At 28.7% G+C, this 14473-nt stretch overlaps 1 protein-coding gene and 1 long non-coding RNA gene across 3 annotated transcripts in view; one reads left to right on the top strand and one right to left on the bottom strand.

The window, feature by feature from the left end:
• LOC107449205 (uncharacterized) overlaps positions 1–13116 on the bottom strand; it is a gene marked incomplete at its 5' end in the record, with an annotated part of 34636 nt that extends 21520 nt beyond the window's left edge. The window contains 2 exon segments of the mRNA XM_043056149.2: positions 9600–9670; positions 12978–13116.
• On the top strand, positions 3489–6499 carry LOC122272444 (uncharacterized). 2 transcript variants are annotated; one of them, XR_006227003.1, is made up of 3 exons: positions 3489–3725; positions 4230–4371; positions 6388–6499. It is a non-coding gene; the product is annotated as an uncharacterized lncRNA (long non-coding RNA). The 2 variants fall into 2 exon arrangements; XR_011636572.1 differs by having other exon boundaries at positions 4230–6018.
• Positions 13117–14473: the final 1357 nt, after the last annotated feature.

Here is a 14473-nt window from a genome sequence, read left to right as displayed (position 1 = left end):
CTAAAAGAACTATTTAAGTTTTGATTATAAATGTTATAGTAAATATATTGGCAAATTAAATTAATAAGACATTAATCAAGATAATTAAATTAATACTTTACAAGCTAAATAGAAAACCAGATAAAATTGACCAAATAATTTAAAATATTGCTTTAAGGATTCATTAAAACACACAATTTCCAGATTATAAAAAATATTATATTTGCAAAGTTGACTGACAAAAAATTATGAGTAAGATAGTCAAAAGTAAAATAAATAATTCAGTAAAAATTGATTTTTTTAACATGCAAAAATTTATTACAAAAAGAAAATATTGCAAAATACATATTACTGAGATAGGCAATTGAACAAATAATTATAACATGAATAAGATCCCACAAATTACAAGGAAATATTTTTAAAATTATACAACAAGGATGCAGCAAGTTTTTAAAATTACACCGACAGGTTTCGGATATCCTAGAAAAACTTAAACAGAAAAAAATACAGTTTTCATTTTCTTCCTTGTTTTTATTTCAATTTTTCAATCATTACAATCTAAGTAAAATTAAATCCACATTTGACATCATAATAATTATTGAAGTTTATTAAAATGAAGACCAGAAGCTGAACATTACTTCAAACTATGCCTTTTTTTCTTCATAAAAATTTAACTGTAACAGGATAAAGCTCTTTCACTGTCTACTGAATAAGAGCACACTTGCCTTTCCTGTAAGATCTGGTAATATCTCAGAGACTACCACTGAATTTCATATTCTAAGTAAGAGCAGGAAGCTAATCCGGAATAAGTTGCTAAAGGATTCTTAGAATAAAAAAAGGTGAAATTACATTGGGAAAACAGTTAATATAAGTTTATCTGAGAAATAAAAACCATTTTACAGAAAAATAAAAGACATGCAGACAATCTATTACTTAAATATGAATACGCAGCACTATAATAAATGTTTGCCCCAGATTTTTACAAAATGTTTTAAGCAAACGTTAAGAGCAAAAGAAAAAAAAATGTCATTAAGCAAGAGAAGAAAATGAAATCATGAAAAAGAATCAGGAAAATGCAGATTAAGCAGTAAACAACAGAGTACTTAATAACTAAAAACATGGTGAGAATTTAATATAAAACATGTTCATTTTAATTATTATAATATGGAGAACTACTTATGTTTTTAAAAGAAAGTTTTATGCTTCTTTTTTTGCACCTTTCTCTTCTTTTGTTCACTATGTTTCAACACAAAATAAATTTCATTTTATAAGGAAGTGCCTTATCACATATTGAAACTTACATAATCCCTGTTAACATAAATATTTAATGATTTCTTCTTTTTGTAGTTATGACATCTGTTTCAATCTTCTTCTGAAAAAATATTTGTCAGAAATTTGATCGACTATTCAAAAGCTGTGTTAAAAAAAAACAAAAAACAATGAATTCAATTGCTTGCTACTACACACTGAGATTCCCTAGCTTTTCTAAGGCACCTGTCTCAATAGGTTTTAGAATATTTTCGACTCCGTGTTTGAGCTGCTCGAAGACAGAGATGTAGCTGAAAGACGGATTACTAGAATTTAAGATAGACATTGCATCCATGACCGATTTATTTGCAAAATTTAATGGAGTTAATTTAAAGCTTCAAGGTGACGAGCTTAATTTGATCACTACAAAATTAATTATATCTGCTGTTCTAAAAAAACTCATTTTGTGGAAGCAGAATTTCGGTCGGAATGAGTTCAACCAACTGCCAATCTTCTCGGATCTTAAAAATAATGATGAACTACCCTCTGATACTAATGGATATTGTCACCATCTTGAGTCTTTAGGCTAGGACTTTTCTCACCGTTTTATAGATGTTCTGTCCCTGAAAATCCCTCAAGGGGTTATGATTATGAACCCTTTTATGAATATTGAAACAGCAGAGGTTCTGATTCAGGAGGAGTCGGTCAAACTTTCAACTAATCAAATTTTGAATTAGTGATCGCCTCACAGAGTTTTGGCTTCAAGGTAACATAGGTCTCCCTTACCCTAGACCAGGGATGGGCAAACTTTTTTGGTCGAGGGCAAAAAATCGAGAGAAAAAATGTTTGGTAAGCCAAGTAATAACTTCAAAATTTTAAAAAAAAGAAGAAAAAAAGCTATATACAAGTTTTAATTTAAATATTTAGTGAGATGAATGAAATTGAGATTTCATTTTTTAAAAGTCCCTTATATTGATGTTCGAAGTGAGATGTGCTTATTTTAAGGAACGAGGCTAAATGCTTGTATGTCAGTCTACTTCTGAAATGATCTTTTCTAAGGTTCATAGTTGAAAACTCTTGTTCGCATATATAAGATTAAGCAAACATAACAATGATTTTCTGGGTATGAAATATTAGTTTTTGGCACCTAGCTTTTGGTAATGATTTGTAAAACTCAAACTTTGGCATATTTAGAAACAACTGCTTCGAGTGATTTTTAGATTGTCCGCTCGTTGGAGCTTAAAATGCGCACAGTCTGCCACATGTGAAGTACAATTCACCGATATTAGATTCCGTAAGTCTGCGCTTCGAGAAAGACACAAACGCTAGTTGCAGTCAATCTACGGTTATTCTGTAAAGAACTTCTGCTTTCAACATTTTACCAATTGAAACTGTCTGTGCTAACTATTCCTATCAATTTATGTTTTGTAGAACTAAAATAGAGAAAGTAAAAAGGTCATCAGTACTTCGTTAAAAAAGAAAGAACAGTAATAGCTGTAAACAAAGTCGACATGAAAATGGATGCATATTGCTTTTATTTGCCACGGTTCGGCAAGTTAAAATTCTATCCGTGGGCCGTATAAAACCTTCCGTCGGGCCAAACTTGGCCCTCGGGCCGTAGTTTGCCCATCCCTGCCCTAGACTGTGGAATATTATCGAAATTTTTTAATTGTTTTCCCTTCCTCCTACCTTGTCAAACAAAGATTCAGTGATGTGACGGATCCCTTATGAAAATTTAAGGTATATTTAAGGTTGATTTGAGGTATTTTTGAGGTATTAAGGTTGTTTAGAGGTATATTTGAGGTATATTTAAGGTTGCAGAGAAAACAGCAATAAAAATTATACCTCGTAAAGGTTGTAATTAAGGTGTACGAGGTTGATTTATATATACTTCAGCTTGTTTTGAGGTTGTTTAAAATTCACTTCAAATCAACCAGACTGATAAGGAGATTTTTAAGGTATACCAGGTTTATTTTCTTACACTTGTAACAAAAGAGGTATTTTTGAGGTATAAAAATTTTTACCTTATTTCAACTAACGATAAAAAGGTATTTATTGAGGTATATGAAGTCATTTTATTTATACCTAAGCTTATTTTGAGGTTGTTTTAAATTCACTTCAAATCATCCAGACTGATAAGATGATTTTTAAGGTATACGAGGTTGTTTCTCTTACACTTGTAACAAAAGAGGTATTTATGAGGTATAAAAAAATCAACCTTATTTCAACTAACGAGAGTGAGGTAATTACGAGGTATAAAAAATATACCTTTTTTCTACTAACGATATTGAGGTATTTATGAGGTATAAAAAAATATACCTTATTTCAACTAAAGAGAGTGAGGTATTTATTGAGGTGTTGAAGTCATTTTATTTATACCTAAGCTTGTTTTAAGGTTGCTTAAAGTACACTTCATATTAACTAACTCACTTCCCAGAGTTCCATGCGAGCCGGCAAATGGCGTGTGTGTTGACAATCGAAAGTCTATTCGAAATTCGGTAAGTGTGCTTGACATTTATTAATTTAGTTTTATCACTTTTAATCAAATATGCTTCAATTTTGAAACTTAAATTTTATTATTTTTGTTTTAACGACGCGTCCTGATCTTAAATAATTTAAGTTGGAGGATATTCTTAGAGGCTATCGTTGTAGGCTTAGCAATAAGAGAGAATAACCGAAATATTTCTCGTCACTGTTTTGGGTAACATTACTGGTGAATCGTTACAGCAGGTTATGCACAGTATATTTTATTGTTTGTAGTTCAGTCAAATAGAACTATTCTTTTTATTTTGCTTAAATGTATATGTTTTAACGTAGCAGTATGCACGCTGATTAATTGAGAAAAATGTTCACAATTTCTCTTATAAATAAATCATTGAAAATTGAAAGATTTTTAAAATAGCAATTTTGCTTTGAAATTCTACTATAGCTGTATGCTTATCGTTTGGATATTTGTTGCAAAGTTTATATTATTGTTTATATATATATATATATATTTACAGAGCTTATCCACAGTTCCCTGATATTACTGAGATGGCCTAGGCTGTAAATAGCACATGCGCGGCGGCGCAGAAGAAGAGACAAGCAAGCTACTGCTCAGCCTTCCCCTAGGATATAGTTCTGAATTTATACCTAAAAGAAAAAGTAATCTCTCCTAATAAACTACAGAATTTATGTAATTGTTGATAACAATAGTTTGCTAGATATTTGATAATTGAAAACTAGTAACTGTACTAGCTCACTTCTTCATGTTTGATCACAAAACTGCTATTTTCACTACATGTTATTTTCTCGCATTTTACCCACGTTAATTATTTACTAAGCAGATTGTTATTACTTATTAGAATATTGGGCAGAATGAAATTAAATCCGATTTCAAGTTTATATGACAATTTGTTTCAAGGTTATGAGCTTTTTCATGCAGCTGTTTATGGTTCACTACTTCAAAAATGTGCGAATTTCGGAAATCTTAAATATTTTAGAAATAAGTCAGTATAGTATGCAATTTTAATCCTGAATTGAATAAAATCAATTGCAAATAAAAACATTTATTGTTGAAAGTAATATGCATTATTTTGAGTTTCATCCTATGGGATGTGTATTTATATTTAAACAAGTGTTTGTAACAACTAACTATTAGTTTTATTCTGCTCGGTATTATAAGTTATATAGGAGATATTATACTCAACTTATTTTAAAAGTATTATTTCAAATCATTCTCTCTTAGACATTTTCCTCACATAAAATTACTCACAACTTTAAAATAAATGCTCCTTATCAGCTTGTAATTTGTTCTATTCGATTGAGTGTAAAAAAAGAATAAAAATTGGTACATAACTTTAAAATTTTAATTTATTAAACGATTGTAGATTCTTGATTACATTGATTAAAAATTATTAAAATAACTATTTTTTAAGAAACTCTGATGTGATTGACAATAACATAAGTCCTTTTCAGAATCAGCGTCAAAAATTTAAAAAAAAGCTGCTAGTTTCATGAAGTCTGACAAAAAGTTGAAAAATATAGACTAGGTTTATTGAGTTTAAAGATTTTTAAAAAAGAAAGGGAAGGAAATCTAATTATTAAACTTACAAGTACCATAATGTTACAGATGTATAGAAAAATAAAAAGTGTTAAAATTGCATAATAAGATTGGAATTATACAGGGTGTTTATAAAGTCCCGGACCCATTTTGATGTTTAATAACTCATAAAATAATAAAGATAGATTAAAATTAATAACATTAATGGTTAGATAGACTCAAAAAGTTTCATGACCCTTGTCAATGAACTTCCACGTGTGCCCCCTTCGTCGCACGGAGAATATCAAGTCGATAGTCAATTTCACGAGAGGTAGCTTTCTTTTTTACAGAAAAGACAATCTCATCAGTCGTATACTTAGACATGTTGGAAAACTTCGTATTTCCACAACTAGAAGAGCTTCAGCCACATGTCTTTTTGCAACAAGATGGTGCACCACCTCATTGGGGTATCATCGTTCGTAGTTCTTTGAATGACCATTTTACAGGAAGATGGATTGGGCGAGGAGGTCCAATTCCTTGGCCACCCAGATCACCTGATATAACGCCGCTGGACTTTTTTCTTTGGGGATTTATAAAGGACAATGTTTACAGGAGGATCGTGTCGAACATTGATGGCCTAAAAGCCAGAATTACAACCGCAATAGCCTCTGTGGATGCCGACATGCTTGCCGCTACCTGGCGTGAAATTGACTATCGACTTGATATTCTCCGTGCGACGAAGGGGGCACACGTGGAAGTTCATTGACAAGGTTCATGAAAGTTTTTGAGTCTATCTAACCATTTATGTTATTAATTTTAATCTATCTTTATTATTTTATGAGTTATTAAACATCAAAATGGGTCCGAGACTTTATAAACACCCTGTATATTTGAATTTCTGTAAATGTTGTTAATGGTAATACTGTCTTCAGTGTATTTTATTTTGTGGCTGTGATACATGTCATGCTTTTTAGCTACGAGGATTGAATAGAAATGGCAGAAGATATTTATCTGAAAAGGAAAATTAATTTCATCCAGTTAATTTAAATGATAAAAAAAATACTTTCTAATATTTTAAGACCTGCCACTATTATTGTAAATATGACTTTCTTACTAATTTATATTTTTTTTCCTTTTAGGTTCCAATAATTACAAGTTTCAACATGTAGACGGAAACAGTATTTAAAATAATTTTGTTGGTTTGTAAAAAAAGTGAAATTTTAGTTTTAAATAAAAGTACTTTGAATTTCAGCTGACTAATTATTTAAATTTGTAGTTTTATAGCTTTAAAAATTCAAGCACCTTAGACAACTATCTTCTAAAAATACGAGTATGAGTTCCCATAAATAATTTTTACTAACTGTAGAATTTGGATAAGTGTTATTTTAAGATGATTTAAATCAATCTATTAAAATTATAGAAGAATTATGCATTTGAAACTTTCTTTTATAGCTTAACAAAAGAAGCAATTACTGCCGAAGGTTTAATATTAAAAATTTCAGGTTGATAAATGATCTCTACTAGTGAAAAAAATGTAATGTACATTATTCTTCATATAATATATATAATATCTTTATATATATATTATATTTTTTATATAGTGAGTCTAAAAATTAATAAACTAGGTGGTCCGTATAACACCTCACCTTCGTAAGTGCTAAAAAAAACATCTTTGGTTGATAAATTAATACTTCTAAAAATACAAAAATATATACTTGAGGTTACGAAATAATAACTTAAGGTAGAACATGGAACACATGGCGCTAATTAAAAATAACCTTTCCAATTGTTGAAAATACACTTCAGGTTGATTTATAACAACCAGAAGTGTAAAATGGCCCACCTTAGGTTGAAAAATATATACCTCTACAAGCATAAAATTATATACCTGAGGTTGAAGAATAATTACCTGAGGTAGAACAAAATACATTTGAGGTTGATTTATAACAACCAGAAGTGTAAAACGACACACCACAGGTTGATAAATATATACCTCTACAAGCATAAAATTATATACCTGAGGTTGAAAAACAATTACCTGATGTCGAACAAAATACACCTGAGGTAGATTTATAATAAGCTGAAGTGTAAAATGACACACCATAGGTTGAAAAATATATACCTCTACAAGCATAAAATTAGATACCTGAGGTTGAAAAATAATTACCTGAAGTCAAACAAAATACACCTGAGGTTGATTTATAACAACATGAAGTGTAAAATGACACACCTTAGGTTGTTGAATAAATACTTCCACAAGTGTAAAAAAATATACTTCAAGTTGAAATATATATACCTCTGGAGGTATATTTAAGGTATATTTGAGGTTGATTTTGAGGTATTCATTTGCACCCTTTTCAACCTTTACGACGTATTTAAACAACAACCTCCTTTATACCTTTAAAATATACCTCGTTTATACCTCGATTTTTTCATAAGGGATCTACTCACAAAAAAGAGAAAACGAGGAAACTTGCATCTTCACAGCAGGAAAAAAAGTGAACCGAACTTTAAGAAACTGGCACTCAACCTTCAAGCACTATCATCTCACCGACACAGTTAGTTGATTGTTTCGTTAATACTACTTTTAGAGTAAGAAAGTTATTTTTGGGTGTTTTGAATTATCTAATTAAGAAAAATGACTCTTTTTAACCATAGGTTTCTTTGTTGCAGTTTTTTTCATTACCGTATTATTTTGATTACAACAAATAGACTGCGATTACCCGCCAGGAGAAAAGTACCCAGTTAACGTTCACATAAATTAAAAAAAAAAAAAAAAATTAACGAGTAAGAAAATTGCTTTAAAATGTTGCCTATTATAATTCAACTCATCCTGCCCGTCCTCATGCTCTTAAATGGATTTTCACAAAGGGGGGCGTTGCCATATTTTCCGTTCCTTAGGGGGGTGGCAACATTAAAAAGGTTGAGAATCTATGATTTAAGGTGTTGACAAATGGTTTCTTTTTTAATCTTAAAATGTTGTTAGTTGCCCAAGGTTATAAAGAAAATAATATTTGCGGAAAATTTATTTTCTTACACTTATTTTTAAATGTCTAACTCGAAATTAAATTAAGAAAAAATTTTTGTTCTATTTTTATAAACACTAACAATCTTTTATTATTCGAAATAGTTATGAGATATAGAAGAGGCTAAAAATGAAAGAGATACAAAACAAAAATAATTTTCGAAAATTTTGATCCGTAAACTTTCAATTCTTTCATTGCTAACTAATAATGAAATGAATTTCAATATCAACTTTTTACTTAGTTCTTAACTTTTAATCAAGGCTTCTTCTCAAAAAACTCATGAAAACAAACACTATTCATTATTAATCAATCATTAATAAAATTTTCAATAACTCAAGGTCATTTTGTTCTCGAAAAAAACTTAATTTCTAACGAGGGAAAGGAATTGGTAAAATGGAAAATTTAAAACTAAAAATTTTAAGCTATTAATATTTAAAACAGCTTCTTTGAACAACTTCGTGACTGATTTAGTATCTCATTAAAAAGTAAATACATAATAGATAAAAATAAATAAAAAAATCTATGTACTACTATACCAATACTCTATAAAATTATCGCATAAAATTTTTTTTCTATGCTAATGTCTATTCTCTGACTAGAATAAAAATAAATTGCTAAAGTTTTCCATACATAATTTGTCACATGTGATTGCTTTTGTTTCCCGTATGACCCAGAGACCAAGCCTTATTGAGGAAATATTTTGAGAAAAGTGTTAAATTCAGCTGTTTTTTTTTCCCTTAAATTTTTTATTAGATATTAAGACTAGGGGAAAAAATGCAAGATATTTAATAATTTTTTGAAATTGATGAATTGCAAATTTTTTAAAAATAAGAGATTACATAGAGAGGGAAAAAATGCAAGATATTTAATAATTTTTTGAAACTGATGAAGTGCAAATTTTTTAAAAATAAGAGATTACATTAAAGTGACATTGAACAGTTTTAAAAAAGATACTACTTATTGCATTTAGGACAACAAAATACAGAATTATGAAAAATACATTGCTTATAGACATTTTGAACGTAAAATATAATATAAAAACAGCTCTTTAAATTATTTAAACACTTTAAGCAATAAAAAAAAAGGAAATTGTTAATGGAATTTGATATATAACTAAAAGTAAACTGTAACAATGTAAGTCCATTATTAGGAAAATAATTTCAGATTTTTCAGGTCGAAATTGAAATAAAAATTTTAACAATTAACATACCACGTGAATTTTATTGAGAAAATCTCTTGAAAAACAAATGCAGACAAATTAGTTAACACATTTATGAGTACAGATACATTATATGTTTTTAATTAAGTAATACAAATTTATATACCTTCTAATTGGTGGGAAAGTTTCTTTTTTTCAAGGTCATCATCACTATCACTTCTGTTGCTGCCATTTATACTAAAAAATATTACTAAATTAAATCAAATTATTATACTTAAGATATAAGTGAGTTAACTATTTAGACAAAACAGTTTAACTAGTACCTACAATGCAACTGAAAAAGCATATTTTTGAAAGTTGCTTACTATTAGTAATTATTTCTGTGGAAAATATGCGTCATATCCAACAATTTAAATAATTCTATCCATAACTATTAGTATCATAGAAAATTGTACTTGTATGTACCGTAAAAAATATTACTTTATTTACAATTTGGCCCTTTCTGTTCAAAAACTACTGAAAGCATTATTTAAAAACTAAAATGAAATACATAGAAAATATGATGAATAAAGCAAAACTATTGTATTACTGTTTTATTTTTATTTCATACAAATGTAGCAGAGAAAATCTAAATTCATCTGAATCATAAAGGGACATCCTTATCATAGCTCAATTCTGATGGTAACTGATTTACATATTAAATATAAAATCTATTTGATTTATGCAGTCTTAATTAACTTCAATATAGAAATAAACATGATATTTCAAATACAATTAGTGTTATAGTTTGAACATAGCAATGATTCTTAAAGAAATCAAATTTTCAGTTTAAGAAGAAGTTTATTGTTTAGTAACTTATCAGCAGAAAACGAAAGAAAAAAAAGTAAGTAGATTTTATGAAAGAATAGGAAACTATTGCAAATGTCTGCACAATATATTTTTAATATTTCCTTTATAGGGAGATTTTTAGTAATTAATAAAGAGAAATAGTAATCAAATAATCTTGAATAGTTTTCTTTAGAAAGCATTATTAAGTTAAGTTCAATTTAGTTGTTGTCTGGCAATCAGTAGTGTAATTTGATTATTGAACTTACTTTTCAAATAAGTTTTTGTGGGTATTATTCTTATGTATTTGAATTGATTTTATATTTTTGTATTTGCTTTATGTATTTTATATTTTGTATTTTTTTCTCTTTCTGGACTTTGGCAAAAACTTTGGGGTACAGAGATAGAGCAATTTAGACATTTGTTGTGCTCGCTCGATAGAAAAGATTTTGCATTTATGGCTTCCGGAGCTGGTACCCCCTGAAGACTTCAGCTTCGGTTGTCATATTTATTCATTTTTCATTGTTTCAATATCTTTTGGATTTTCAGCTGCATAGCGCATTTTTCCACTGGAAGTATTGTTTTTAATTGCTTTAATTATTTTGAAGTCTTTTCTTAATATTATGAAGTTAGAAATTTGAAAATTCTCTGAAAAAAAGAATAGATACATAAATAAATAATTTTAAATTAAAATTTCTAGATTCTTCTTCTTTTTTAAAACTTAATACTGTAAATGAAACTATTTATAAATAGCCGCCTAAGGCGGCCAGCTGTCCGCCACGCTAAAGGTTTCCACAAATAAAGTTTTTTAAAACATAGCAGGAAATCTGAAGATTAGTGGACAATTAAAGTGTTCCTGTCGCTACAACGCTTAAGAAAAAAAAAAACTAAAATGCTAAATACATGAAAAGAACACGAAAACGAATAAATTTTTTATGGTATCAATTTCTATTTCTATATAATTTTTTATGGTATCAAATTCTATTTCTATATCTGTTACGTCAAGCACTCAGGTATTATAATTTGATCTAGTTGTGCTTGTATAATTTTGATCTAGTTGCGCTTTCTACGTCATTTTGTTAACATCGTTTGGTTTGTTATTTAACATCGTTTGGTTTGTTATTTCTAAGTTAACTTTCAAAAAATTGGCTGGCATCAGCATTTTTATTCTTTAAGTTGTTTATTTTTTCTTTTGGAATTCGTTCCTTTTTAGCGAAATGTTTTTCAACCTAATCGAATTCTTTGCCGACTGTTCTCTGTATATATAAAGAAAATAAAGTAAATATTTTTAAAGTGTTGTGAAAAGAATTTTTAGTTGTACAAAGTACTACAATATCGCTACAAAAATTATCGTCTTCGCTTTAAAAAAAAAAAATAGAGCGTGGAAAGAAGAAGAAAAACTTATTATAACAATTATGAACAGCGACAAATATATCAAAGCGAAGCGTTCTATTTACGTATCGAATATGTTGCCACATTTTTAATACAAAAGTTAAACTTTTCTCCACTTTAATAAATGTAAACTAATGCGAACTTTACAATTAAATTATTAATTCCTTCGTATATTATTGGTTTAAGTTGTCGAAAATTAATATTTCAATTGTAAGGTTCGCATTAGCATACATTTATAAGAGTGGGGAAAAGTATATGCATTTTTTAATAGTTTTTTGAATATGGCTCTTTGAAGACGAAAAAGCATAGATTTTCTTACAAAATGACTGATAACTAAAAAACTAATCCAAATTTTTGAAAAAGAAAAAAAATACTTCTTCATTATGTCAAAACACAATTATGTGCCGAGTTTCGTGCCTGGGCGAGGCTTCTGGGGCGATATATTGTGATTACAGACACACACACACAGCAGCGTTTATTATTATGTCTAGATTACTATTTACGTAAATTTTTAAACAAGCAATGAATTGAGTAAAAAGTATTTTTTCTTTTAGAGTATCTTCTAAAATATACTAAAAACATCAGAATTTTTATTAGACCAGAGAAATGGGAAAAAACTAGTAGAGATGGCAGATGTGTAATGTATTAAAACCAATAATTAGGTTCCATTTCATGTAATGGAGTAGCAAAAGCCCTCTTTGCAACGGAGAAAATTTTCAACTCAACAGTTTAACTAATTCTTTTTGTTAAATATTTTTTTGTTGTTGACAAAAACTAATAACATATTTATTAAATGATATCTAGTCTAGTGCAATACCTTTTAATATTTAGTAATATTTTAATTTATTGAACAATCTCAATTAACCATCAAATTTGAAGACACAACAAACCCAGATAACTGAATACTGAAAATATTTCACATAGCTGAATAATGTTATACGTGCAATTTTTCTTTACTAAAGTTTAACAGATTTTTATAGAAAATATAAGTTATTTCTTTTAATCAAATTGAAACAATCTTTTCTTACTTGTAATGGGACATAAAAACTAATACATGAACAAGAACTAAACTTTCTACAGTAAGAGTATTCTGATATATCACTTGCTGTCACTCAAGAGTTAATTGAACTATAACTACCATTATAAAAATTCAACAATCGCTTTTTGGAAGATTATAAGTGCAAATTGACTATTAAGTTATGATTAGCATAAACACATGGGAGGATAGATTTATTAAATTAAGATATCATAAAAGTTAAAAAGAAGCTTGCACTAGCACCTTGAGAAAATAAATAAGATATATAGGAGAGAAAATATATAGGCTTACGATGTAGCACCGTCCTCTCTGTCGTTAATACGCTTCTTTTGCTTGTCTTTCAAATATTTCTTTAACTTTTCTGCCCTCTCTAAGTACTGGACACACTTTGCTCGTATGCTCTCTTTAGCCTTATCACTCTGAGCTTCATCTGGAAAAAAATATTTCAGATTATTTTTTTAAACATGACAAATAAATATCAAAATAATGATGCAAATTTAACCAAACTTACAAATTTCAGATATTTTGGAACAGGCTTAGAATGTTTTTCTAGTATAAAAAGGGGTACTTTGGAACAGGCTTAGTATAAAAGGTGATTGTTTAGGAAGATACTAAGAAAATGTTAAATTTGGTGTTAAGATAAATTTAAAAAAATTAGAACATATTTGAAATAGAATTGAAGTACTTTTGTATATACATGTCTGTTTTAGAGAAGAGTGAACAAAATTAAATGGCTAAGAGAAGTATGATAAACTGGTATTCTAAACTAAGAGTTTAAAAAAAAATGGTATTTATTCAAAATAATTAAAAAAATAAAATCAGTGTTTTTCCTAAGTGTTTTAAGAAGGGTGAGTCACCCTGCCCTCCCTCTTTTTCTTTTAAAAAATTATGCTCTTTTTCCAGAAGCAGATTTATTGCAGTAGTAGAAATGAGGAACTTCTGATAACCCTAACTACTGCAAATTATTTTTAGGCTAAGTCAATATGCATAAAATATTTCTTATATTTATTTGTATTCCGTTTCGAAGGACATTAATGAAGCTATTGCTCTTCAAAAGGAGTGCAAAATTCGTGCTCTTAAAAATTGAAGATGCTCTTGTTTTTTAAAAAGCACCTTGCTCTTTTTTTATTTTTAGGGAGATCTTTGTAAAATCAAACGATATCTGCAATAAGTATAAAAGTAAAAAGAGTTGGAAAACAATAATAATAAAAGCAAAGGGTTCTAGAGCTACAAGCAGACTTTAAAATGAAGAACTTTCTGTGAACACAAAATCTCAATTAAAAAAAACTTTCTGCAAGCAACTATAATTACTCTTAAATAATACAACACTCTTGAAACTAGTTCTAATCCTTATGCAGGCTCCTACTTCTGTAAAATTTGCTTGAAAATCATCGTTACTTTCAAAAATGTTTTAATTTATAAAAACTTTATATTGATTATTAAAAATAGCAGTATGCCTGAACAAATGCAATGACGTGCGGCTGTGTACAGAAGTACAGAAAGAAATTTGCATATGTATAACTGCAATATTGATCCGTGAGTTAAGATTGGGCAATTTTGAATGTCCTTAGTAACGCTAAAAGATTTTCTATGATGTATAAAAATATTGACTACAGTGTAAAATAGGAGAATTTAGACCGTTTTTTGTTCATAATGAGGAACACTAAATGCTCGTGTGTATTATGTATATATATCTGATTATAAGATCCCCAGAGAAAGGTAAATTCTCCTCAAAGGATCTATTTTACAGCAGATTGAAGCAGACAGAGTGAGTGAACCACTGTAAT

The sequence above is a fragment of the Parasteatoda tepidariorum genome, chromosome 4, assembly GCF_043381705.1.
Source record: "Parasteatoda tepidariorum isolate YZ-2023 chromosome 4, CAS_Ptep_4.0, whole genome shotgun sequence".
NCBI classification, from domain to species: domain Eukaryota; kingdom Metazoa; phylum Arthropoda; class Arachnida; order Araneae; family Theridiidae; genus Parasteatoda; species Parasteatoda tepidariorum.
The sequence above is the reverse complement of the archived record's forward strand: the minus strand, read 5'-3'. Positions and strand labels throughout refer to the sequence as shown.